The following is a 27,520-nucleotide window of genomic DNA, read 5'->3' as shown; positions in this document are numbered from 1 at the left end:
TTCTCCTCCCTCAGGATGGCCAAGTGCCGCAAACGGCTCAATGACCGCATCCTCACAGCCAGGGTACATCAACATTCTCATCCTCGTAACTCCCACTCTTACAAACTGCTAACACAATTTAAGAATGACAGTCCACATGGATCTCACTCACTACCTGCACAAGGGATATCACCACTCTGACATCTCTATCTAGGCTCACAGCCTGTACACTCTGTGTCCTCATCCCGTACACACTCCACTCAGCACACACACAAGTCAGGTAGGGTTTGAGATCCATGTGGACTGCAGGACATAGCGGCAGGGTGAGGAAGATCAAGAAATATTAGGAGCACAGCGGTGGCACATATTTATACTTTCCAGCTATGTAAATAGAGTTGCAACCATACCACATCTCCTCTTGTCTATGCCTCCTTTGCATGTTGAGTTGTATTGTGTTCAATCAGATGTCACACCATGTACCCATTGATCTTGCATCTCTGGCTGATGTTGGGTGTAGCCATCTCATCACAGTGTGTGTCCCTCCTCAGTTCATTACCAACGCCTCACCCTCAGTATAAAGTGAGCTTGTGCGAGGCATCTCGTCGACATGCTATGTAGGTTCAGGTGATACTCGTTCTTGGCTGTGTAAAACTGAGGCTCACGTAGTCCCCGACTCGTCTGCATTTTGGAAAGGTGAAGGTGTAGGATGGAAGGAGAGATGTAGATGGAGACAGCATGGAGAACTCCATGAACTCCATGCCATCTGTCTTCCGTGAAGATTGGAAATCCGTAAGCCCATCCTGTGTGCACTCCTGCCAGCCTCCACGATTATCCGTGTCTGTCAGGCTTTAGGGACTTTACGAGTGTGCATCTGCCAAGTTGGCCAATAAGTGTGTGCACCTTCTCACCTCAATATACTGGTAATCTGACCCTCACGGCCACAATTTAGACCTGGAGCTACAGCTTTAACCATTTTTCTCCTTGGAATTGTCTGCATAACATCAACAAGGCTATTGTCAAAAAGCAGAGATGCAGAGCTGGCCCATTTATTCTTCTTAACCACCCCTCCTCTAAACATTCACCAAGCTCAGCAATGCTGCAATATAGAGATGCGTTGTGTTCAGTAGAACTGTTGAGGTTTGTTTCAATGCTGTAATGCTAGCTTGCTGGGAAGACAAGTCTCAGGCAGGAGTGGGTGAGGAACCAGGATGGAATGAAGCTGGTGTGTGCTCTTTATTAGCAGTGAAGCAGAACCTTGAGGGGCTCCATAATGTGTCTGTAATTTCAGGGACTCAAGGCCGGGGGCTGACCGTTGTAGGAAACTGATGGCATTGAAAAGGAAGCTTATCCATGTCTGCCAGGTGTATGTGTGAAGATGGTCGGCAGGAGGTGATCTATGTCCAATGGAAGGTCAGGCTAACTGGAGCCCGCATCTCTAACCGAGAGTTAGGAGGGGGCCTCACTGTAATGGGAATTAAGATAACACAGAGGACTGAGCACTTTGAACAAGTATTAATGCCTTTTGAATGTCCTTGCCTGCCTTGGCCCAAGTCTAACCTCATAGTATCACCATCAAGGTGGCACAGCAGGCATTTTTCTTTTGCTGGAGATGGATCTCCGTGAGGTGCTTTGTCGGACTGAAGGTGCACTGCCAGGATTCCACTGACCAGCGTAGCTAGTCTTCTCAATCAATCTCTTTAGCCTGGGATTGAGTATTGGCACATTCTGTTCACCATGTCCTCATCCTTTGAAGGATGGTGAATCCTTGAGGGTATGTGTCCTTGCTGCAATGAGCTATCAACTGCAGGAGGCCATTCTGGCATCATGAGACAGAAGGTGCCGCCTCTTCAAGCATCTCTCCAGCATCCCAGTCACTAAGGCAGCCTACAAGATGCAGGAGCTGCACTGCAGTCCTTAGTGGCATCCCGGCAGTGCATCTTCATTCCGACAAAGCACCTCAAGGAGATCCATCTGCACCATCCTCAGCAACAGAAAAACACCTGATGTGCCACCTTGATGGTGATACAATGAGGCTAGACTTGGGCCAAGGCAGGTAAGGGCTATCAACAGGTGTTGATAGCTTGTTCAAAGTGTTCAGTCCTCAGTGTTACTTTAATTCCCATTACAGTGAGCTGCTGGTGATGTGCGCACAACATGGAGTTAATTGGCCTGACAAGATAAGCACTGCTACTCACCATCACCTTCCTGGAATTTGCTGGCTAAGAGTACCTCACTTATATACCTGCCTCGTTTGGCCTGTGCTACGGCTTATTCCCCTGCAGCCTCAGCTTCCTCAACCTCCTCACCATCATCCCTCTCGATGTCCACCTTGTTGGAGGAGACATGCAGCTCCTACATTTTGACATCTGATAAGTACCCTCCCTCCCCCCCCACCCCCTCCGCCCCCCCCCCCCCCCCCCCCACCCCCTTCCCCCCACGCCTTGCAGTTCCAGGTTGTGCAGGGCACAGCAAACCGCAATGATCTATGAGACACTCTGGTGCTTCACCGGATCTGTCGAGGCATCAGAATCGCATCTTTAACATGTCAATGTTTTGGTCTGCCAATGTTTATGAGGCAGGATGAGCATTGCTGAAACACCCCTCAGCTGGGGTTTGCGGTCATCAGACGGGTGTCTTCAGCCCAGTCCTTTGCAGATATCCTTTGTCACCAATGACCCAACCCTAGATATTGTGCGGTCCCTCGAAGATGTTTTAGGATCTGCAATCTACACAACATGTAGGAATTGTAACAGCTTCCCACATATCTTGCATAAAGTTGCATGATGCATGACGAGTTGCAAATTAAGCGAGTGGAACCCTTTCATGTAGATGTATTGCATTGCCTGTTTCCAGGGAGATCCTCTAGCTACTGAATGTAGTTAATGGCACCCTGCAGCTATGGGAATCCAGAAATAGCTGCAAAGCCCATTGCACTGGCTGTCTCAGCAAAGAGGACATCTGCTGCCTCCAGTATGCACTAATGGGTGGAAGCTTCAGAGATCCCACAGAGTTCCCCAGTGTAGCCCTGGAAAGCGCAGCTTACATAGAAGAGTGATGGTGACTGTGAGAGCCACAAGCAAAGGATGTCCTCACAGTTCTCACGCTGTCAACTTACAGAGAATGTGGCATATGTAGGGCATCAGATCCCTGGACATGCAGAGGAATTGACAACACTGTGTCTTGCTCATCTGCAGAAAAGACAGGCACCTTCTGTACGCCCTTGGCCTTGAGAGGTGCCTCCACATAGTGTTTCTCTCAGCCTCAACTTCTGAGTCTAGAGGTAGTGGTGGGTCGGCGGGGGGGGGGGGGGTGCTGCCCTTTGTCCTTCGGGGTGAAGCTCCACTCTTTGGCAAGCCTGGTGCCACCATAGTACTCTTCACTGCCTTTCCTCCAGCCTGCATGTTGTAATGCAGACAACATTAAAGTGACTGTGGGTTCAAGTGGTTAGCACTGCTGCCTCACAACGCCAGGGACCTGGGTTCGATTCCCAGCTTGGGTCACGGTCTATGCGGAGTCTGCACATTCTCTCAGTGTCTGCGTGGGATTCCTCCGGGTGCTCCGGTTTCCTCCCATAGTCCGAAAGACGTGCTAGTTAGGTGCATTAGCCATGCTAAATTCTCCCTCAGTGTACCCAAACAGGCGCCGGAGTGTGGCGACTCGGGGATTTTCACAGTAACTCCATTGTAGTGTTAATGTAAGCCTACTTGTGACACTAATAAATAAACGTTAAACTTAAAGGCATCCTGCATCATCCTGAAGGCTCCATCTCTGCAGGATCATTGACAGAAAGGGTCATCAGCTCCAAAGGTTCTCTTTCTGTCCCTGACTTGTGAGTGACTGTGAGTTCAAGGGCTTGGTTACAGCCTAGGCACCTATTAGCCAATACAATCCTGGCCATTACAATGCCCGCACTCAGTGTCACAGAATGCTTCCATTCCGTGGCCCCATTTCAGTAGACCTACTGCCATGAGATGGATTTGGCCAGGTGTTTGGATGTTCTACATTTATTCAAGGCGATAAATTGCTCATTCAGTGGACTCCTTGACTTTGGAATACGTTTTTAAAAATTCATTCGTGGGACATGGGCGCCGCTAGCTGGCCAGCATTTATTGCCCATCCCTAGTTGCCCTTGGAGGGCAGTTGAGAGTCAACTACATTGCTGTGGCTCTGGAATCACATGTAGGCCAGACCGGGTAAGAATGGCAGATTTCCTTCCCTAAAGGACATTAGTGAACCAGATGGGTTTTTTCCAACAATTGACAATGGTTTCATGGTCTTCAGTAGATTCTTAATTCAAAATATTTTTTATTGAATTCAAATTCCACCAGTTCCATAATTCCAAGCAGGATTCGAACCATGGTTCCCAGAATATTTCTGGGTTAAAAGTCTAGCAATATTACCACAAGGTCACCCACCTCCCCATAGGTGCCTAGGCTCCCCATATAAGGGGTTGTGATTCTTTTAGGGGGGCCTAGCAGCTCCCATCACTATACTGAGGTAGGCTTTTAAAGCAGATTCTCCTGATGGTCCAGGTGTCCACTTGTATTTGGAGTCATTATCACACTGAGGGATTGGTATCATGGGTTATTGCAGGGAAAACGACAATTGGAACACATCAGAATTAATCTCGCACAAATGTGTTATTTCATTGAAGGCTCCAGATTTCCCCTATCATTATTGAAAAGTTCCCAATATGTCTCAGCTGTGCATTCTTCCTCATCTGGTAAGACAGATCCCAATTAGGAGCAGCTATAATAAGCCCCTCAGTCCTGTGATCCAAAACAGCCCTCCCCAGCAGCTTTTCTTCTCATTTCATTTTGCACTGCTCCGTTGCTTCAGCTTTCAAAATGGTGATCATCAGGTTTCATTTTCAAACCAGCTTTGGCTCTCCCTGTGTAACCATGGAAACCCCTTTCCATCGTCCTGGAGGAGCACGTTTAGGGTTCCCTCCCTCCTATTACTCTCAGTTTTTGCATCCCATTGTTTTAGTGGGTGACATCCCTGTGTTATTCCCCCCACCCCAGTCATTGTAGGTGGATGTTCCTAAGCTCCATGTAGACATCTCCCCATTTTGAGGCCTACTGCACCATCACATATAGGGATACCCCACATGAGACCAGCAAGTGCCCACCTCTACACTACCTGTTCCAACCTGCCTCTCCTGACTGTGACTGTACTATTTACTGCTGTGTACCATGTCAGAAACCACCCCCCTGCTGTCAGATCACTATGTGTGAGGTGAAGACTATACCCTGTAAACACTATACTGGGCACAACTGACAGTGGACTGATATGCCCCCTGGACTGGAACAACGAGGCTCAGCAATGTAAACTGAAACGTTTCTTCACCCTGCTATCCCCCACCGCAAACACCCCCTACCCCACCCCACTCCAGCCCTGAATCATTCACATCATTTTGTCACAAACTCTCTCACAACTTTGGCCCCGTCTTGTTTATGTTCTTCTGTAAGAGGCTGTCTCCCAATTCTGGCTCAGGAGACACTTCCCCCACCCCTTCCAGTCATGTGTCCAAGTGCAACCTTCCCCAGTCTCCCCACTGCCCCCAGTCAAGCCTTTGTCCTCCAGCTCCTTCCCTCGCCTCTGTCTTGTCCTCCCCCCGCCCGTTTGGCACCCCCTTGTGCCCTTGTCCCGCAGCATATTACAACCAACCCCCATCTTACCATTGGTCTGATATACAAAAGCCTTGTCTCTCTAACCCCTCGCCATCTGCCAAAGCAAAGTGATGCTGCCTACGGAACCAACATGGGGTTGGATTTTACGGCCCTGCTTGAGCGAGACTGGAAATTCCCACCTGAGGTCATTGGAGATTTCCAATGTCGAACCCTTACCTGCTCCGATTCCATGGCAAGCGATGTGGTAGAGTTCCGGCATAGGAGTCCAAGTTGCTGCGAGCACTGTGCGATTCAAGGTAGGCAAACAAACCTCAAAGTCATGAGCAGCCAAGTGCAATTTGCTTAGATGCAGTTGTGAATCACACCAGTCTAATTAGACACTGATGTGGCCTTTTGATCAGCATCAGGGGGGCATGATTCTGGCAATAATGAGCCTTTATGGTATTCTAATGATTGCCCCCCCAACCTTCACTCCAGCGGGGTCGTCCCGCTAGTTCCCCAAAAGTGTCCCCACTAGTCTGAACCCTTGCTGGAGTGAAATACTCCTGACTGGATGGGAGATGCTAGTGGGCCCGGAGAATTCATCCCCGGGCCTGCTAATCATATTAAAATAAGATTCAAAACAGATGCAAAGTACTTACCTTGTGTTCTCACCGGTTTCCAGTGCAGCTCAAACGGCGCCCAATATCAGGCGTTGAGAGATGCACGCGCGGCAGGAGCTCATGTACGTATCCCGCGAATCGGCTGACACACGATTCTCCCGGATGGGGAAATTGCCCCCCTAAAGTCTAACGGAAGGGTAAAGAAATCATGCCGAACATTTCCACTCAGTATCGAGTGACCACTGCTGGGAAAAGTGGCTTCATGGGCATGCCGGTGAAGACAGGAAGACATGTGTCTGTGACGTGGCCCTCGACCCCATTCAGACACCTTGGGCGGGATTTTCCAGCCTCGCTCACCCTAAAGCCAGAAAATCCTGCCCGAGGTCAACAGACCTTTGCTTGGTATGTGTCCCGCCCGCTATGATCCCTGTGGTGGGCAGGGCGGGAAAATTCTGCCACTTGACAACACCAAAGGTCAAAGCTCACATGTGATCAATGGCCATGATACACCAAAGAGCAAACAACACCTGCGGAAGCCAATTCCAGCAGCCTCGGCAAAGGCGGGAGAAAATAACATCAATTTTCCCTCAATTCCACGGGATGGGCATCAGGATATAAATAGTTTAGTGTCCCGTGGTCTTAAGGAACACCGTTGGTTAAATAATAATCTATGAGCAGCTCTTGAACAGGTCTTTGAAACACATTTTAAAAGCATTTTTAACCCTGTTCCTACTTAGAAAGGCTGCAAATTCTGATACAATTCCCTAAAGTGCTTTCCAGGAGCCTCATCGTTTTTATTTTTGAATTTTTATGAGCAATTACCCAGCACTTTCACCATTACATCATCGTGAGGCACAGCCATGGAACAGTGCCCCTCATTAGAATGAGATATTCAAAGAACATTTTATATGTTGGGCATCGATAGCGAGGACTCTGGTTGAATGCCTGGGAACTGCGATTTGAAGAAGGGTGGAAAGTGATATGGCATCAGCCTGAATCCACTTCGAATTCACAAAGGGACATTTTTTTTTGCATCATTGGCCTCCCCTTGCAAATGCCCCCAACCCCACCCCCTTTCCCCCTCGCTATCCGGGCAGGTTTTAAATGGGCATGCAAATTCAGAATATTCTCACACAGCAATTTTTGATTTGATTTGATTTATTATTGTCACAGGTATTAGTATACAGTGAAAAGTATTGTTTCTTGCACGCTGTACAGGCAAAGCATACCATTCATAGAGAAGGAAAGGAGAGAGTGCAGAATGTAGCGTTACAGTCATAGCTAGGGCGTAGAGAAAGATCAACTTAGTACAAGGTAGGTCCATTCAAAAGTCTGACAGCAGCAGGGAAGAAGCTGTTCTTGAATCGGTTGGTACGTGACCTCAGACTTTTGTATCTTTTTCCCGACGGAAGAAGCTGGAAGAGAGAATGTCCGGAATGCCTGAGGTCTTTATTAATGCTGGCTGCTTTTTTGAGGCAGCAGAAAGTGTAGACAGAGTCAATGGATGGGAGGCTGGTTTGCGTGATGGACTGGGCTTCATTCACGACCCTTTGTAGTTTCTTGCGGTCTTAGGCAGAGCAGGAGCCATACCAAGCTGTGATACAACCAGAAATAAGGCTTTCTATGGTGCATCTGTAAAAGTTGGTGAGAGTCGGAGCTGACATGACAAATTTCCTTAATCTTCTGAGAAAGTTGGTGAGCTTTCTTAACTATAGTGACGGCATGGGGGACCAGGACAGGTTGTTGGTGATCTGGACACCTAAAAGCTTGAATTTCTTGACAATTTCTACTTAGAAATACATTTACAAATGGCCGGTGGCTGAGCTGGAGCCGGATCGAGATCCATAAAACACCTTCGCTGAAGAGTAGCTCATCTGCCTGCAGTTGGCAAGATGTCAAACCCTGACAGCTTTCAGCAACATTCATCACAATGATGCCATTTAAATTACACGAGTTACGTGCTGTTGATATTTGTCATTGCAGAATGCTGTGTGGATGGATCTCTGAAAAGCAACTGTCTGGGGAATACTGATCATTGATGGCAGCATGGTGGCACAGTGGTTAGCACTGCTGCCTCACAGCGCCAGGGACCCAGGTTCAATTCCAGCCTTGGGTCATTATTTGTGTGCGAAGTTTGCACTTTCTCCCCATGTCTGTATGGGTTTCCTCCAGTTTCCTCCCACAGTCCAAAGATGTACGGATCGGGTGGATTGGCCATGCTAAATTACCCCTTAGTGTCAAAGGGACTAGCAGCGTAAATATGCGGGGCGATGGGGATAGGCCCTGGGTGGGATTGTGGTCAGTGCCGACTCGACAGGCCAAATGGCCTCCTTCTGCACTGTAGGGATTCTAAGAGTGAGCGGGCCTCACACCTGAATCAGACAGTTCTACTGATTCCTTTACAACTGGATATGAAGGGGGCAGGGCCAAATAGCACGAGAGGAATTTACAACCTGGAGTTTTGTCAACTTGATCCAATTCTAGTCTGCATTAGTATTTAAATGTTTGAATAATTATCTGCTCGCTCACTGGGGAACACGGTTATTGGCAAGGCGAGGCCACTAGATGGGGTGCAACAAGATAAAATGTCCTCTCCCAGTAACGACATACACAAAATGGCCTCCCTTGAGCCAGATTAGCATGCTTTCAAATCATGTTGCAAGATAAAAGCCAAGTAGGAGAAATGGGAGGGCAAACAGAGAGAGATAAAAGTAAAGCACAAGAGTGTTCCAGTTATTTGCTCCTCTCGATTACTCGATCTCCCTCTGAACCTGCAGCACTTGTTCTCTCAAGTCCAAGCTAAACATTGTCATTGAAGCTGCTGATAAGGGTGGCACTGTCGTCATTTGCTAAACCCATCTTTACCCAACAGAGTTGGACCTCCAAAGCATCTTCTTTCCTCCCCCTAAACCATGACTCCAATCATTGTTTCTAAGACTGTTATTGAGCTTCTTATTGCGGGACGTCTTCTCTGCGCAGCCTCCAAACTCATAGTCCCCCAACCCCAAACACACCACTTCTACCTCCTTCTCAAGATGCACAAATAGGACTGCCCAGGTAGGCCCATCGTTGCTCCTGCTCTTGCCCTTGGAAACTGATTTCTTCCTATCTCGACTATTTTCCCTCCCCTCATCCAGTCTATTCACACCTCTGTCCATGATTCCACCGATGCCCTCCACTACTTTAACATTTTCTAGTTTTCAGGACCTAACTATCCCCTTCGCACCATAGATGTACAAATCCTCCTTATCTCTGACCCCCACCAGGATGACCCCAGGGCAGTTGGTCGCTTCCTTGAATGGAAAACCCAGTCTCCATCCTCAATACCCTCCTTGGTCTAACTGGACTTGTTCTCGCATCGAGCACCTTCTTTCAATCTGCTCGCTTCCTCCAAATTAATATTGTTTCTATGGGTACAGCTCCTTGCTGTGGTTTGTGGGGTATATGGAACATCTTTTTTTCCAGTCCTACTCAGATCCCCTCTCTCACCTCCATTTGCAGGAAATTGCTACTTGGGACCTTCCCAAATGGGATAATTTCAACCACTTTCCTTTCCCAATTTCCACTCTAGTTTGCAGTCACATGGTCCAGTCCCTGATTCTTCCTTTCCTTGACTCTGATTCCATTTCTAGGGATGGGCTATTAAGCAACATTTACTAAAAATCAGCTGCCTCTCACAGCTTCCTCCCACCTCAATTCCACTAATTCTCCCAGTTCCTCCATCTTTGCTATATCTGTTCTGATGCAACCTTCCCTATCAGCGCTATCAATAAGCCTTCCTTTTCTTCTCATTTGAGGATGCCTCAACACCATATCTGACAGTGTCCTCGATAATGTCCACCACAATTCCAGTACTTCTGCCCTCACTTCTCCCCCTTGCTCCCAGACTAAGTGGTTTCCTTCACCCTCACTCACCTTCCCCTACTTGCCTTCGTATTCAATAGGTCATCCGTTGCCATTTCTGCCACCTCCAGTGTGATGCCATCACTACCCATGCCTTCCTCTCGACATCCTGTCATCTGAAGAGACCATTCTCACCTCCACACCCTGTTCCACTCCTCAATCACTCAACTCCACCTCCCACAACCCTTTTCCAATCCAGCACAGGAGACGCAACACTTGCAGCAATTAATTAGGAAAGCTAATAGAACATTGTCATTTATTTGGAGGGGAATTGAATACAAAAGTAGGGAGGTTATGCTTCAGTTGTACAGCGCATTGGTGAGACCACATCTGGAGTACTGGGTACAGCATTGGTCATCTTATTTAATGAAGGATGCAAATGAGTTGGACACAGTCAGCGAAGGATTCCCAGACTGATACCTGAATTGGGTGGGTTGTCTTAGGAGGAAATCTTGGACAGCTTAGGCTTGTATCTGCTGAAGTTTAGAAGAGTAAGAAGCAACTTGATTGAAACCTACAAGATCCTGAGGGATATTGACAGGGTGGATGTGGAAAATATGTTTCCTGTTGTGGCAGAATCTAGAACTAGGGGTCACTGTTTAGAAATAAATGGTCGCCCATTTACAATAGAGATGAGGTGATTTTTGTCACTCAGAGGCTTGTGAGTCTTTGGAACTCGTCCTGTAAAGGCTGTGGGAGCAGAGTCCTTGAATATCTTTAAGACAGAGGTGGATAGGTTCATGGTGAGCAAGGGGGTGAGAGGTTATTGGGGGGTAGGCAGGAATGTGGGGTTGAAGTTACAGTCAGATCAGCCATGATCTTTTTAAAAGGTGGAGCAGGTTCAAGGGGCTGAATGGCCTACTCCTAGTTCATGTTCATATGCCCTCGTACATCCCTCTTTTCCACAGTCCGAAGCTCCAAACACTCCTTCAAGGCAAAACTGCAATTTGCTGGTGGTACTTCCAATGTCACACAGCATTAATTCTTCACGATGTGAGCTCCTCTACAATGGGGAGACAAAATGCCGATTGGATGACCACTTTCCGGACCACCTCTGCTCCACTCCTAAGTGTGATCGCAAGCTTCTAGTCACCGGTAATTCTGTGACCCACTGCCAATCTGATCTCTGACCTCAACCTCCTAACATTGTTCCGATGACGCTCAACGTCAACTCAAAGAACAGAACCCTATTTCTATAATGAGCCACTTTACAGTTTTCTGGCCACAACCCTGACTCCCAGCAGTTTCTGATCATAACCATCACCTCCAAGGTTAGAGAGCAACTGTTGCAATACATTTGCCTTCCCATTTAAATCTTCTGCTGTTTATTTCTGATATGAAAATGAAACTGCTGTTTTGCTACAAACCTAGTCCCTCCCATTTCTAGTATCACATGACTGCCAACCACTCCAATCTGAAATTCCAGGGAAACTATAAGTGAACAAAAAATTGCATTCAGCTTTCTACAAAGTACCACATTTCTGGTTAAAATGAGTTCCTGTCCTGCTCTCTCAACATCTGCTGCATTCCTTCCAGACAAAATGACTCCGTCGAAAAACAATGAATCTTAAAGCAGCCCCACTTGTACATGAAATATATTAATACACAGTATCGTCACAAATACCTCTGCTTGAAAGGGAGATCCTCGAAAGCTTGTGTGGCTTTTGCTACCAAATAAACCTGTTGGACTTTAACCTGGTGTTGTTAAACTTCTTACTGTGAAAGGGAGATAACAGGGCTGGGGCTTGTTGAGGCACTCGTTGGCTGAATAGCCTGCCAACAATCACTGTGAGGAGTGGGCAGTTGGGAATGTTTGCCTTGCACATTACCACCGCCTGTGAGCCAAAGGGCCTGGGGTCCACCTATGAATTCTCATTCTTTCTGCTCAGGAGGTGAATCAATTTAGAAGGAAACAGTGGGTCCCTGAGAAAAGACAATAAATATATAAACAAATTGCATGTTAGCAGCGGGGTTCGATTTCACTTTGCATCCAAATTGACCTGGAGTGCAGATGAACGGTGCAATTCGTAAACTATGTTTCCTTAATGCAAGGGGAAGATGTCAACATGAGAATAAATCTGATTTCTGCTCACACCAACATTTCCAGCCATTCAGCAACTGTAGGAAAATATACCTGTATGATTCGATTAAGACTGTCATCGGACCAGCATTACTGTTATGCATCTTAATCAATACAAACAGCGTGATTTTTCCCAGGGATCCCTTATGTCTGGAGGCATTGGCCCAGCCAATCTCAGACTGGGAGAGTTGGACCCCTCTCTTTAGAAAAATATCAAAATGAACACATTTTTCAAAATAATAATATTATTTGCATTTTTGTCATTATTTGATGTCAAGAACTAATCTATTACGGGCTATATCTGAAAAGCAGTGTTCAAATGGTTGGTGAAATCTTGAATTGTGAAGGTCAGCAACTCTATTAACACGATGCTGCAGTTTTCGTGTGGTACAGCAGTTTGCTTTGTCTATATTAAAAATTGAGCTTCAGGCAACAATTCTGAGATTAGATTAATTTCAGGGATGCAACGGTGTAGACAGCCCATGATTAATGAAATGCGCCGTGTGTTTTGGGGAGGACCAGCAAAATTAGAAAAACAGTTTTGACTGTTTCATGTCCTTAGTTTCTTGTAAGTGCCTGCTTTTATTTAGCACGGGCAGCTTTGAGGCCGGATCTGTGCCGGGCGCAAGTTGTGTCTCCGAACGCGCTATATGATTAGGGAAAAATAATTAACTACAGGATTCAGCATTCCAAAATGATCCCTGCAGCCAGATAATAGCATTGGCTAATTCTATTAAGCTAAATGGCTATTAAAAATTAAAGGACAGGAGAAAATGTATGTGAAATATTGAAAAAACTGGCACCCATAACACCCTCTCCCATTAGGTATTGTATATACCTTGATACACGCCAATGTTCAAATTCACTACCAGTTCAGCTTCTCTCCTTTGGCCATTCACACCTTCTATTCTCTCTAAGGGCTGCCATTAGCAGCCTTTCCCCTTGTATCTTTGGCTATGACTCATCTTTCATTCCCTCACCCTGCAGTATAAATATCTCCCACTTTCTATGCCTTTTAGCTCTGACAAAGGATCATCTGGACTCAAAACGTCAGCTCTTTTCTCTCCTCACAGATGCTGCCAGATGTGCGGAGATTTTCCAGCATTTTCTCTTTTGGTTTCAGATTGCAGCATCCACAGTAATTTGCTTTTAACCAGTTTATTCAGTTCCAACTCCACAAATGTATTGCCTGATTTGACACTGAGCCTAATGTACTGGGGAAGTCCCACATTAGAGCACCAGTCTGTGCTGGGTTTCAACTGGCTCTTGCTGGGATTATAGAAATGTTTGGTGGTTTCGTAGAATCATAGAATCCCTACAGTGCAGAAGGAGGCCATTCAGTCCATCGAGTCTGCACCGACAACAATCCCACCCAGGCCCTATCCCCTTAACTCCACGTATTTACCCTGCTAGTCCCCCTGACACTAAGGGGTAATTTAGTATGGCTAATCCACCTAACCCCCCACACATTTTTGGACTGTGGGAGGAAACCGGAGCACCTGGAGGAAACCCATGCAGACACGGGGAGAAAGTGCAAATTCCGCACAGACAGTGACCCGAGGCCGGAATTGAACCCGGGTCCCTGGTGCTATGAGGCAGCAGTGCTAACCACTGTGCCACCGTGCCGCCCTGGTCGCTGTTGCTGAGAATACTATGTGGTGGCGGGAAGATGTCAGGATTCCTTCCTGCTCCTTTCGTGCCACCAGCTTCCGAGGCCTCTTGTCTCCCATCCCATCTCCAAGGGCTGGTAAGATGCTGAAAGAGGATGCTCTGTCGCGCAATTCGTACATTATTTGTCTGTGTTATGGGATAAACTGCTGGGCTGCTGTGACACCCTGCAAACCCCTTTGAACACCAGCATCCACAGCTGTTGCTCCAGCAGTCTGAGCCTGCACTGTAACCGGTTGAGTTTGCAGGCTTTCAGTCTGATCCTCCACTGCAGCACTCTGGCCTCGAGTGGCCTCTGTTTGTCCTTCAAGGAAACACGAGACATCAGCATCTGACTCTGTTTGGTTGGGTTTGAAATTCTGTTAATGGGGGAGGAGGTTTGAGGTTTTCAGACTTGCCGCTGGCCATAGCCCTAGTCATGGTCAGTCCGATGATGGTGAACATCTTCTCCTCCATCAGGGTAAAGATGTGCTGTTGTGCCTATACCCCAGCAGTCAACTGCTGCTGCCTTCACCAACTTGTCCTGCAAGAGAAAGATAGAGAGAGAGGTGTGCCAGTGAGTGAGGGTGATGTGATTACCATGGTTGAACAGCTGACAGTGTGTGCAAGCTGCAAAATGTGGTATTAAATAGACAAGGGTGAGGTAACATCGTGCTTCTGAGGCCTGAGTTATAACTGATAACGATTGCTAGGAGGTGAATGATGGGGGCGTGGTGTAAGTGTGAAGTTAGCAGGTGGCATTTGAATGTGAATTTACTGACACTGAGCACTCACACAAGGTCATTGAACTTCTAGCAGCACTCTATCCAGCTGCTCATGGCTTGACTCTTGCCATTGAGTCCCATTGCTATGGTCCCACTGCCATTGCTAAGTGCTGTAGAGGAGTTCCTGCCATAGATAGATAGCGTCTCTCCTCCTCCTCTCTGGCTTCTGCAGTTGTGCAGAAAAGCTGGGAGCAGCTCTCTGTCATTTTGCATGGTCTTTCCCAGATCAAAGTCACTTCTAGAATGACTTCCAGCATCTCCACCAGCCATAGCGCACCTCATAGGAACATAGGAATTGGGAGCTGAAGTAGGCAATTCAACCCTTTGAGCATGCTCTGTCATTCAATCAGATCATGGCTGATCTCCCCCTGGTCTCGAATCCACCTCCCCAATTGTTCCCCATGTCCATTAACCTGTTTTTTAAATGAGAAATAGATCTGTCTCCTTCTTGAAACCATTCAATGATTCAGACTCCACCACGCTTCGGGGCAACGAGTTCCACAAATCCACCACCCACTGCGAGAAGTACTTCCTCCTCATCTTAGTTTTAAATCTATTGCCTCTCAATCTACACCTGGACCTCTTGTTCTAGATTGCCCCACAAGGGGAAACATTTGGTCTACGTTTATTTTATCAATCCCTTTTAGTATTATATAAACCTCGATCAGATCCCCTCTCATCCTTCCAAACTTCAGCACATGTAAACCCAAACTGTTTAATCTCTCCTCATACGTCAACCCTTTCATCCCTGGAATCAATTTAAGAAGTGCTGGCTGGTTTTGAGTCAAGCAGACTTTGAACTCCTGTTAGTCTCTCAGGACTTTGTGATCCCTGCTGTAGATGTGCAACCACCCAGCAGCGCGCTCCGTGTTGGATGCATGTCCAGTCTTTTAAATTAACAGGCAGCTAATTGCACCACCCTGTTTCTAGATTATCAGATTAAACACTGTAAAAATGCTCCATCTGAAACCTGGCCCTTTGAATGATTTTAATAAATCGAGTCAGGTATTTGAAATCCATTGGTAAAATGATGACATCGGCAAATTACTCTTCATAGAATCATAGAGTCATACAGCACAGAAGAGGCCCTTCAGCCCATCGAGTCCATACCAGCACATTAGAAACACCTGAACTCCCACCTAATCCCATTTGCCAGCACTTGGCCCATAGCCCTGAATGTTGTGTTGTGCCACGTTCTCATCCAGGTACCTTTTAAAGGATGTGAGGCGTCCTGCCTCTACCACTCTCTCAGGCAGCACATTCCAGACTGTCACCACCCCCTGGGTAAAAAGGCTTTTCCTCACATCCCCCCTAAACCCCTTGCCCATTATCTTGAACCTATGTCCCTTCGTGACTGATTTTTCAACTAAGGAAACAGCTGCTCCGTATCCACTCTGCCCATGTCTCTCATAATCTCGTACATCTTGATCAGGTCACCCTTCAGTCTTCTCTGCTCCAACGAAAACAAACCAAGCCTACGCAACCTCTTTTCATAACTTAAATGTTCTATCCCAGGCAGCATCCTGGTGAATCTCCTCTGCACCCTCTCCAGCGTAATCACATCCTTCCAATAATGTGGCAATCAGAACTGCACACAGTACTCTAGCTGTGGCCTCACCAAAGTTTTACAGAACTCCAACATGACTTCCCTGGTTTTGTAATCAATGCCTCGATTGATAAAGGCAAGTGTGCCGAATGCCTTTTTCACCACCCTACTAACATGCCCTTCCACTTTCAGAGATCTGTGGACAAACACACCAAGGTCCCTTTGATCCACAGGAATTCCTAGTGTCCTACCATTCGTTGAGTATTTCCTTGTCAAATTACTCCTTCCAAAGTGTATCATCTCACACTTTTCAGGGTTAAATTCCATCTGCCACTTATCTGCCCATTTGTAGCCCGACAATCCACCTCACTGTTAACCACCCGGCCAATCTTTCCGCAATCCTACCCCCTACAGAGTCATCAATGTCATTTATGTAAATGACGAATAATAGGGAGCCCAACCCTGTGGTACACACTGGACACTGGCTTCCAATCACTAAAGCAGCCTTCTGTCATCACCCTCTGTCTCCTACAACGGAGCCAATTTTGAATCTACTTTATCAAATTACCCTGTCTTCCGTATCTTATTGATACAGTTGCATATAATTTGGAAAAAAAGCCTGTAAAAGCTCTTGAACAATTGAACAAGCTCAAAACTGAAGGACAGTGTGATTTCACTGCCCTCCCATCCCGACACAGATAACACTCTCCTCACAACCCTTGCCTCACTAAAAAACAATAAAAAAAGACAGTTTAAACCAACTTCCCTCAGGACAAAAGCTCCATCATTTCCCTTCACACAGCACCCTGCTCCAGGAAAGCACTGGCCTATGAGAAAAAGTCAATATCTGTGAACAACAATGCTCCAAAGCTTGCAATTACTAATATGGCAATTATTCATTATTAGTATCTTTCTTTTTACAAAGTAGATTTCAGGCATCTAATAAATCAAAGCACCCGCAGAGTCTACATGTGCCATTTAATTTGGTTATGCCACTGTCCTTGCATGAACCTAATGGAATTTACTTGTCTGTCATTCAAGTGGGAGTTGAATAAAGATCATGGAATGCTTGGCTCAGGGCTGGTGTGCTCTACATACTGCGGAAACATTTTGTTGCACAATTGTTCTTGTAAACAGATTTTAAAATGTTGATAATTATTCATTTGTGAGTCACAGGCTGGCCAGCATTTATTGCCCTTTGAGGGCAGTGAAGAGTCAACCACGTTGCTGTGGCTCTGGAGTCACATGTAGGCCAGACCAGGTAAGGACGGCAGATTTCCTTCCCTAAAGGACATTAGTGAACCAGATGGGTTTTTCCGTCAATGGATTCATGGTCTTTGGTAGATTCTTAATTCCAGCTATTTTTTTATTGAATTCAAATTCTACCATCTGCCCTGGGCGGGATTCGAACCCAGGTCCCCAGGACATTAGCTAAGTTTCTGGATAAATAGTCTAGCAATAATATCATTAGGCCATCACCTCCCCCATCATCTCACCCCATTTGTGCCAAAGAAAATGTTGAGTCTTAAGCGCAAAGGAACATTTGAGGACTCTGTGTCTGTACTCAATGGAGTTTAGAAGGACGAGGGGGGTGCGGGAGGATCTCATTGAAACTTACAGAATACTGAAAGGCCTGGATAGAGTGGAGAAAGTAGAGCCAACACTTCGAGTCTGGATGACTCTTCGTCAACCGCTCTGACGAAGGCTCATCCAGACTTGAAACGTTAGCTCTATTCTCTCCCCACAGATACTGTCAGACCTGCTGAGATTTTCCAGCATTTTCTGTTTTTATTTCAGATTCCAGCATCCGCAGTATTTTGCTTTTATCTGGATAGAGTGGACATGGGGCAAATGTTTTGATTAGTAGGAGAGACTAGGTGGAGGGCTGTTGTAGGCTGCAAAGAGACATTGATAGGATGCAGAGCTGGGCCGAAAAATGGCAGATGGAGTTTAACCCTGATAAGTGCGAGGTGATTCATTTTGGTAGGACAAATTTGAATGCGGATTACAGGGTCAACAGTAAGGTTCTGAGGAATGTGGAGGAACAGAGAGATCTTGGGGTTCATATCCACAGATCTCTTAAAGTTGCCACTCAGGTGGATAGAGCCGTGAAGAAGGCCTATAGTGTGTTAGCGTTTATTAACAGGGGGTTTGAGTTTAAGAGCCGTGGGCTAATGCTGCAACTGTACAGGACCTTGGTGAGACCACATTTGGAATATTGTGTGCAGTTCTGGTCACCTCACTATAAGAGGGATGTGGAAGCATTGGAGAGAGTGCAAAGGAGATTTACCAGGATGCTGCCTGGTTTGGAGGGTAGGTCTTATGAGGAAAGGTTGAGGGAGCTAGGGCTTTTCTCTTTAGAGCAGAGGAGGTTGAGAGGCAACTTAATAGAGGTTTATAAGATGATGAGGGGGATAGATAGAGTGGACATTCAGAGACTATTTCCTCGGGTGGATGTAGCTGTTACTCGGGGGCATAACTATAAGGTTCATGGTGGGAGATATAGGAGGGATGTCCGAGGTAGGTTCTTTACTCAGAGAGTGGTTGGGGTGTGGAATGGACTGCCTGCTGTGATAGTGGAGTCAAACACTTTAGGAACTTTCAAGCGGTTATTGGATAGGCTCATGGAGCACACCAGAATGATAGGGAGTGAGATAGCTTGATCTTGGTTTCGGACAAAGCTCGGCACAACATCGAGGGCCAAAGGGCCTGTACTGTGCTGTACTGTTCTATGTTCTATGTAGACTAGGATCCGAGGGCACAGCCTCAGGATAAAGGGACGACCCTTTAAAACCGAGATGAGGAGGAATTTCTTCAACCAGAGGGCGCTGAATCTATGGAATTCATTGTCACAGAAGGCAGTGGAGACCGGGTCATTGAATGTATTTAAGACAGAGATAAATAGGTTCTTGTTTGGTAAGGGGAATCAAAGGTTACGGGGAAAAGGTAGAAGAATGGGCTTGAGAAACTTATCAGCCATGATTGAATGGCGGAGCAGACTCGATGGGCCGAAAGGTCTAATTCTGCTCCTATAAAGTTTGAAGTTTATTTATTAGTGTCACAAGTAGGCTTACATTAACACTGAAATGAAGTTACTGTGAAAATCCCCTTACGGTCTTATTAGGGTGAGATGTAAATGTGTCAGAAAATAAAAATGCCTGCAAATATTGATGTGATGAATGGTTTTGGCCAAATGTTAGTTTATTTGAAGGATATTGTTGTTTCCTTATCTTACAGACACTGCACAATGCGCAGAAACCTGACTTCAGACAATCTGTTCAAGGCACATGATCGAGATTCCCACTGGATGGTGCCAGTTGTGTCGAGGAATTATGCACACTCGGTTTGTCAGCAGGGACCCTGAGGTGAGAGCAGGGTCGTAACTTCAGAATCCACAAGGGCAAATATCATTATTTTAACATCTTTGTGCCTTTGCTACTTATAAAATGGAAATTCAACTGGCTTCACTGAATATAGATGATCAGATAGCTGAATAATTCAAAATACCCATATTATTTATTACTACAATAATAATTTGCGTTCAACTGAATAATAGTTACTAATTATTCCTGATCAGTGAATATCCTCCTTCTCAAAAGAATTTACATATTTACTTCATGCACAACGCTTACCGACCAGAATACAAAATGGCCGTTTCTGGAATCTTCCCCACTACAAATGAGCTAACATTATGAATGTTAAGAACATTTTTAATCATAATTAAGGAGGCACTTTTAAATATTGGTGAAACGTCTGTTCCCATTTGTTACCAAGCACACGACAACATAAATCACCTTGAAATACCCAATTGCGCCAACTGGTAAAACATCACGGTGAGAAAAATAAGACACAACAGTTCTCCCAGCTCTTCGCATTTTACAAACAAAAAACATGCTCCTCATGGAAGGTGGCACGGTGGCACAGTGGTTAGCACTTCTACCTCACAGCGCCAGGGACCCGAGTTCGATTCCCGGCCTCAGGTAGCTGCCTTTGTGGAGTTTGCACGTTCTCCCCGTGTCTGTGTGGGTTTCCTCTGGGTGCTCCGGTTTCCTCCCACAGTCCAAAGATGTGCAGGTTAGGTGGATTCGCCGTGCTAAATTGCCCCTTGGTATCAAGGGGATTAGCAGGGTAAATACGTGGCATTACGGGGATAGGGCCTGGTGGGATTGTAGTTGGTGCAGGCTCGATGGGCCGAACGACCTCCTTCTGTACTGTAGGGATTCTATTCTATTCTATTCATTCTATATAATGCTGTTTTCATTGTAGCAGACAACTCGGTAACTAAATTCTTATTAATATTTCAGGGAAAAAATTCAAATGTGTGGCAAATGTGTTATTCACTGAAATGCAGTAAGAAGTTTAACAACACCAGGTTAAAGTCCAACAGGTTTATTTGGTAGCAAAAGCCACACAAGCTTTCGAGGCTCTAAGCCCCTTCTTCAGGTGAGTGGGAATTCTGTTCACAAACAGAATTAGAGCCTCGAAAGCTTGTGTGGCTTTTGCTACCAAATAAACCTGTTGGACTTTAACCTGGTGTTGTTAAACTTCTTACTGTGTTTACCCCAGTCCAACGCCGGCATCTCCACTTCACTGAAATGGACAGGGCTGAGCCACGTCCATTCAAACTGCACTGATGTGGAGAACTTTGCTAATCTATAACTTATGTCATGTCGCTGATGAGCAATGAGGTTAACTATTATCACCGAGCAACGGGGGAGAACCTTGTCCTGGGGACTGTTAAGATTGCTGCATGTCAAGGGAACACGCGTCCAAGCGGTGAGAACAGTAGGTTGTGGGTTGGTGGGAATTCGACATCCGAATTTTGTTCAGGTCAGGGAAGCACACCGTGACCAGTTTTACAGCGCAGTTGTAAAGAATATCTTCACAAAACCTGCTGCTGAGGGAATGGTCAAACTGTTTTAAATTGGCTCAATTCGCACAATTTGTATTCAGAAGCAATTTTGAACCTCTCCTGTAGGTGTTATATTTGTTAATCTAATACCCCATTTGGAGTGACAAAAGGAGGTCGAATTATCCCAAAATGAAACTTCCATTTATCTCTATAAAATATTGATTTTGGCACCAATATAAACAACTGCCACCATTGAGATAGATCGCAAATTGCTGCCAAGTTGGAAATCTGCCAATATGTACTGGGAGTCGAACTCAGAACCTTAATCTCCATCAATCGCCTTCCATCACTCACAGCTCACATCTTCAGAATCCGCTGCTTCCACTTCTGGTTTCCTCTATTCCCTCCAATTTTTAGCAGTTTTCACCTTTATTCTTCTGGTTTTGCTGAAAATTTACTATAAGATTCTGCAAATCTTTCCTTCGGTTTCGATGACGGATAGTATAAAGCACATTTGTGTTAGTTCCCACAATGTGGTCCAGTTGACTAAAGTGATGTATAGCTGAGTCATGGTGGCACTGTGGTTAGTACTGCTGTCTCACAGCGACATGCCCGGTTCGATTCCGGCCTTGGGTCACTGTCTGTGTGGAGTTTGCACATTCTCCCCGTGTCTGCGTGGGTTTCCTCCGGGTGCTCCGGTTTCTTCCCACAGTCCAAAGATGTGCAGGTTAGGTGGATTGGCCATGTTAAATTGCCCCTTATTATCAGGTAGATTAGCAGGATAAATGGGGTTACAGAGATACGGCCTGGGTGGGATTGGTGTTGATGCAGGCTCAGTAGGCCGAATGACCTCCTTCTGCACTGTAGAGATTCTATGATTCTGCAAGGTAGTGCCAGATTTGATTCTCATTCTGTGCTGATTTAGCTGGTTTCAACCAGAAGGGGAATAATAACACTGCAGTAGCCAAATTCCGTCTGGGTACAGGGATGGGTAAATTCATCAAGCTTCCTTTTGCTGCTCACTTTCCAATGAATCTCAGGACTGAAGTTTTGTTTGGGGGTGTGATGACCCTAATGGGAATCATTAATTGACCTCCCAGTTGGACTCATTGAATACAAGCTCCCTAGGGATTGGTAATTAGCCAACCAGGTGGAGCTCATATACCGGGCCTTGTATAAAGCAAGACCCTGAGTGGGTCCATTAACTTTTTATGCCCAGTTGGCCACTGTTGTGTTCACTACAGACTTGTGGTTATTATTTATTTTCAGTTTATGCAATAAAGCATGGTTCCTTCACCGCCGACTCCTGGAGTTATTATCGGGCGTCAGGACCCTGACTTTGGAAGGACTTCCGGGTCTCGACTTCTGCACAGCGTCAGTGAAACAACTTTGAAGGAGATGTCCAGAGAACATAGTTGCCATCCAAAGAACAATGGCGGGCCATCTCACAGTGCTGGAGGACCAATGGGAAACGCCTTGCCAGCGTATCTTCATCGCTTTTCAATACAGAAAATGGCCACAGTTGTGAGACTGCCTTGTGGACTGGGCAACTAACTAGCTGCACCCCACCCCTGTCAGCATCACCCTGCCTTCAGCAAGAATGCACAGATGTGGGGTGAGCAGGTCGAAGAAACACGTGCACATTTCAAAAATTCACCACCCTCTCATCTTCAAAGCCAGTGCCACATGACTGATAAGACTCTGCATTGAGTGTGCCTGCATGTAAACATGGTGCAACTGCAAGATTTGGGTTAAATGCAATAAACTATGGTGGAAGCTGTTAAGATTCACACATGAAGACCAGCCACTTGGTTCTAAAATAACTCCTCAGAAGCCGGTGTCCCTTCGCAAGATTCCCTTTATTTACAAACACTATTCCACTCCGAGAGCGCTTCAGATACAAAGTCAGAATCTGGAGTGTCAGTAGACACGGCACTCCCTCAATTTATACACAGGTGAGGCACCCTGATTGGACAGGCAATTATGACCTCAATCAGGGAGCTCATACTCCAAGAGGCCAACCTCATGGGCCTCGGTGAAGTCATTACAGGTTCAAGTTCAGGAATCTGTCCAATGTATAAACCGTACTCAATGAGTCGAGGAGGATAATTGCAACTTTGTATAATTGTGGAAAATGGGTTTAGCCAATCAGTGGCCTGTTACACATCTCTTAACTTTTTGTTCGTTTGCATTGCCTTCAGTAGAAATAAAAATCAGGAGCAATGCGAACGGGTCACATGTTTTTCTAAATCTAGATTTAGATAATCTCACAAAATCAAGAATTATCTCGGGGCTTTAGGCTTTCAGGCAGGGAGAGGAAGAGAAATGGAGATGGGTAAATTCAGCAGAATCAGGGTGGTAGCAACAGAAACATTGCCACCTTTAGGTCTGCAGAAAGTCACCAGAATGTACTCTTTACAAAGCAATGATGTGTCGATTCTGGGACAGGGTGCAAACAATAAACACAAAAACTCAGGTGCTGCAATGACTCAGTTCATTGAATCATAGTCATACAGCAGAAGAGGCCCTTCGGCCCATCGAGTCTGCACCGACACATGTGAAACACCAGTTGCTAAATGAATCACAAACACCCACCTGCAAGTTCCCCTCTAAACCACACACCATCCTGACTTCAAACCATATCACTGAGGCAAAACATGGGGAGTGTTTCCCGCTGTGGAGACTGGCAGGAAAACACGCCAAATCCTCCAGCCTGAACTCATAAATATGCACCCAGGTGTTCCACACCGTATTCAATGGCAGGGCAGCCTGGATGGTGCGTAGTCAGCTGTCATGTCCGGGTGTCATACTGAAAAGAGGACTCACATCACTGACCCACTATCGAAGCAAGAAGGCAGGTCTCCTGAAAATGAAGATGGCTCTTTGGGAAGCAGTCTGACATTGCAAGATCGATCTCCTGAGAATGAAGGCGGATCTCCAAGATGTGGCTGGAAGATGGACCCCCTCTAGGACACCAAATCTGGAAAGTCCACCTGCAGATGCTCCCTCCCCCAACTGCAGAGGCATCCCCTGGCATTGTTCAGATAATCCTCGACATCTGCACACCACATTGTTCCATACATGTTTCATGCTGGCATCACAGGGAGGTGGGTGGGGGGGTGGGAGGGGGGGGAGGGGGGGGGGTGGTGGGGGGGGGTCCTGTTGTGGGGGCGGGGAGGGGGGGGATCGGGCCTACACCTTCATCCACATCCCATTATAACGGGTGCAACTAAGGTTCATGCCGGCCTTTAGCAAGTTTTCTGACCCAACATGGCAGCCATCAGTGGGCATCAGCGTGAATCCGATTTCTGGGTCTCCCACCATATTCATCCCCCCCATGCTTGCCCTGGAACCCACCACCAGGGGCTTGGGAAAATTCCACCCCTTGTTTCAATTCCTCATGAATTTGGTCTTTTCAATGCAACACTGGCCTGCATTCCTGAATAGTGCACCAGAGACACTTTTGGTCTCTCGCTGCTCCCTCTCTCCCAAGGGAGATTATATCGAGAGTTTCTGGGATATCTTAGGGAAACCTGTAACCTGATCTGATGAATGCCTTCTTTTGCACCTTTCCCCCCTTTAAAAAGGCGATGTGGATCACATGGGATCGTATTCAGGTAGAAATGCTGATTAGTTATTCTTTACACCCCAATTTGATATTGAAAGTAAATTGACAGTTTAACGTCTAACAGTTTACAACCCGACATTAACATGTTGTTATGAGTCTCGCCAACTTTTACAGATGCGCCATAGAAAGCATCCTTTCCAGATGTATCACAGCTTGGTATGGCTCCTGCTCTGACCAAGACCGCAGGAAACTACAAAGGGTCATGAACATAGCCCAGTCCATCACGCAAAGCAGCCTCACATCCATTGACTCTGTCTACACTTCCCACTGCCTCGAAAAAGCAGCCAGCATAATCAAGGACCCCACGCACCCCGGACATTCTCTCTTCCACTTTCTTCCACCAGGAAAAAGATACGAAAGTCTGAGATCACGTGCCAACTGATTCAAGGACAACTTCTTCCTGGCTGCAATCAGAATGGAACTACCTTATATTAATTTGATCTTTCTCTACACCCTAGCTATGACTGTAACACTACATGCTGCACCCTCTCCTCTCCTTCTCCCTATGCACTCTATGGACAGATGAAGGGTCTGACGAAGAGTCACCTAGACTTGAAACGTTGGCTGTACTCTCTCTCCACAGATGCTGTCAGATCAGCTGAGAATTTCCAGCATTTTTCTGTTTTTGTACTCTATAAACGGTATGCTTTGTCTGTATAGCGTGCAAGAAACAATATTTTTCACTGTAGACCAGTGGATGTGACAAGAATAAATCAAATCAAAAAAACATGGTCAATTATTATATTTAAAAATTAGAAACATTTCCAAGCATTGACAGATTCCGAATTGTACCTACCATTACTGTGCACCTTGAAGTCAAACTGACAAAAGAAGTATTTACTTTTGCGGCGCAGTGGCACAGTGGTTAGCACTGCTGGCTGACAGCTCCAGGGATCCGGGTTCGATTCCCGACTTGGGTCATTGTGTGGAGTTTGCACATTCTCCCCGTGTCTGCATGGGTTTCCTCCCACACTCCAAAGATGTGCGGGTTAGGTTGATTGGACGTGCTCAATTAACCCTCAGTGTCCCGAGATGTGATAGGTTAGAGGGATTGGCAGGGTAACTAAGCGGGGATCGAGCCTGGGTGGGATTGTTGTCGGTGCTGACTCGATGGGCCGAATGGCCTCCTTCTGCACTGTAGGGTTTCGATGATTCTACTTTACAGTGTGCGAAAAATTGTTTTGGATGTGAAACCTCCTCAACTCCTAAGATTGCATTTCAGGGAGGTCCATAGTGAATTAATCTCAATCCCCACTTACCCACGAACATCAGAAGCTGCGATGGTGCTATGCTGAAGCTAGTTTGTGAATGAAATTCCAATCTGCCAAGCAGCCCACGGTCTGTCATCTGCTGATCTTCCTGCCCCCTCGTACAAACTGGCTTCAGAAATAATATAAAACCTGTCATCGCGGCTCTCACCTCTACTCCCTTTTCAGAAACTTCACCTCTGCCTTCCTGTGTTCACCTATGAATCAACTACCCGAGTGTTTCTCATTGCCAGATGTTCCCTTTACTGAAGAAGTTGGTACAATTGTGATTGGCGTTAGAGGCGTGAATGACTGATAGTCACAAAATCTGAAAGTGCCAATATGTTAATATCTCTCACCTTTTCTGATGAGGTTGACGCTTAGTTATTTTTGTGAGAATTACCGAAAAACTGCAGCAACTATTTGAAAATGAGAAGTACCATAAATGTGCCGTGGTTTGAATTGAATATTTCTGATTTACAGTTTAGGGGACCATGCGAAATACATTGTGAACTTGCTGTGTAAAGTATCACTCCTTTTCTGTCAAAGTTAGAATCATAGAATCCCTGCAGTGCAGCAGGAGGCCATTCAGCCCATCGAGCTTGCACCAAAAACAATCCCACCCAGGCCCTATCCTCTTAACCCCACATATTTACCCTGCTAGTCCCCAAGGCACTAAGGGGCAATTTAGCATGGCCAATCAACCTAACCCGCACATCTTTGGAGTGTGGGAGGAAACCGGAGCACCCGGAGGAAACCCAAACAGTCACCCAAGGCTGGAATCGAACCCGGGTCTGTGAGGCAGCAGTGCTAACCACTGTGCCATCATGACCCCCTTGTGGTCTGTCATTCATTACTCCACTACAGGCTGTGCTGCGGCCCCAGAGCCACAAACAGTGAAACCATCCAGAGGAAACCCACCCAGGCAAAGGGAAAATGTGCCAACTCCACACAGATAGTGGAGACTGGAATGGAACCCATGTCCCTGCCGCTGTGAGGCCGCAGTGCTAACCATTGTGCCACTGTGCCACCCATGAATGACTTCTCAGAAAGAAAAAGGACGGTAAAACTTCGGAGAAGGCTGGTATTGGTTGGAGCTGGTCTTGTACGCCTTAAAATGGAACTCCAGCTGTGACAAGTAACAGTCATTTCTGAAGTTTTCCTGGTTATTTTAAACTTCTATCTGGGGGATCCATGAGCAGCTTTTCCAGATTATAACACAAGCTGTACAAAATTATTGGAACCTCAGACCAATCTATTGAGTGATTTCTAAATATAAATAGATTTAATGCAGCACAGTTTCATTTTTTCACACCCCTTGCCTTTCTGTGCTTTGCCATATTTAACTGCACTTATACTAATCTATTGATGGTTTGTTGTGTGGGTGGCTGCAAAAATGTCAGACAGGTTGAACTGAAATAGAAATTACTTTTCTATTTGTGTCAATTTTTTTTTGGTTGTGACGATCTCAATTCAGAATGGCGCTGGTTGCATTTCTTTTAATAATGCATCGTCTCCTGTTCAGATGTTGGGATAGGTTCCCCCATCCCAGTCACTCAGGAAAACACAGGGCAAGGGAGGCAATGGCCGAGTGGTATTAAAACTATTTGAAAACTTC

Source organism: Mustelus asterias, chromosome 13 (assembly GCF_964213995.1).
Source record: "Mustelus asterias chromosome 13, sMusAst1.hap1.1, whole genome shotgun sequence".
In the NCBI taxonomy this organism is placed as follows: Eukaryota; Metazoa; Chordata; class Chondrichthyes; order Carcharhiniformes; family Triakidae; genus Mustelus; species Mustelus asterias.
Note: the sequence above shows the minus strand (reverse complement) of the source record.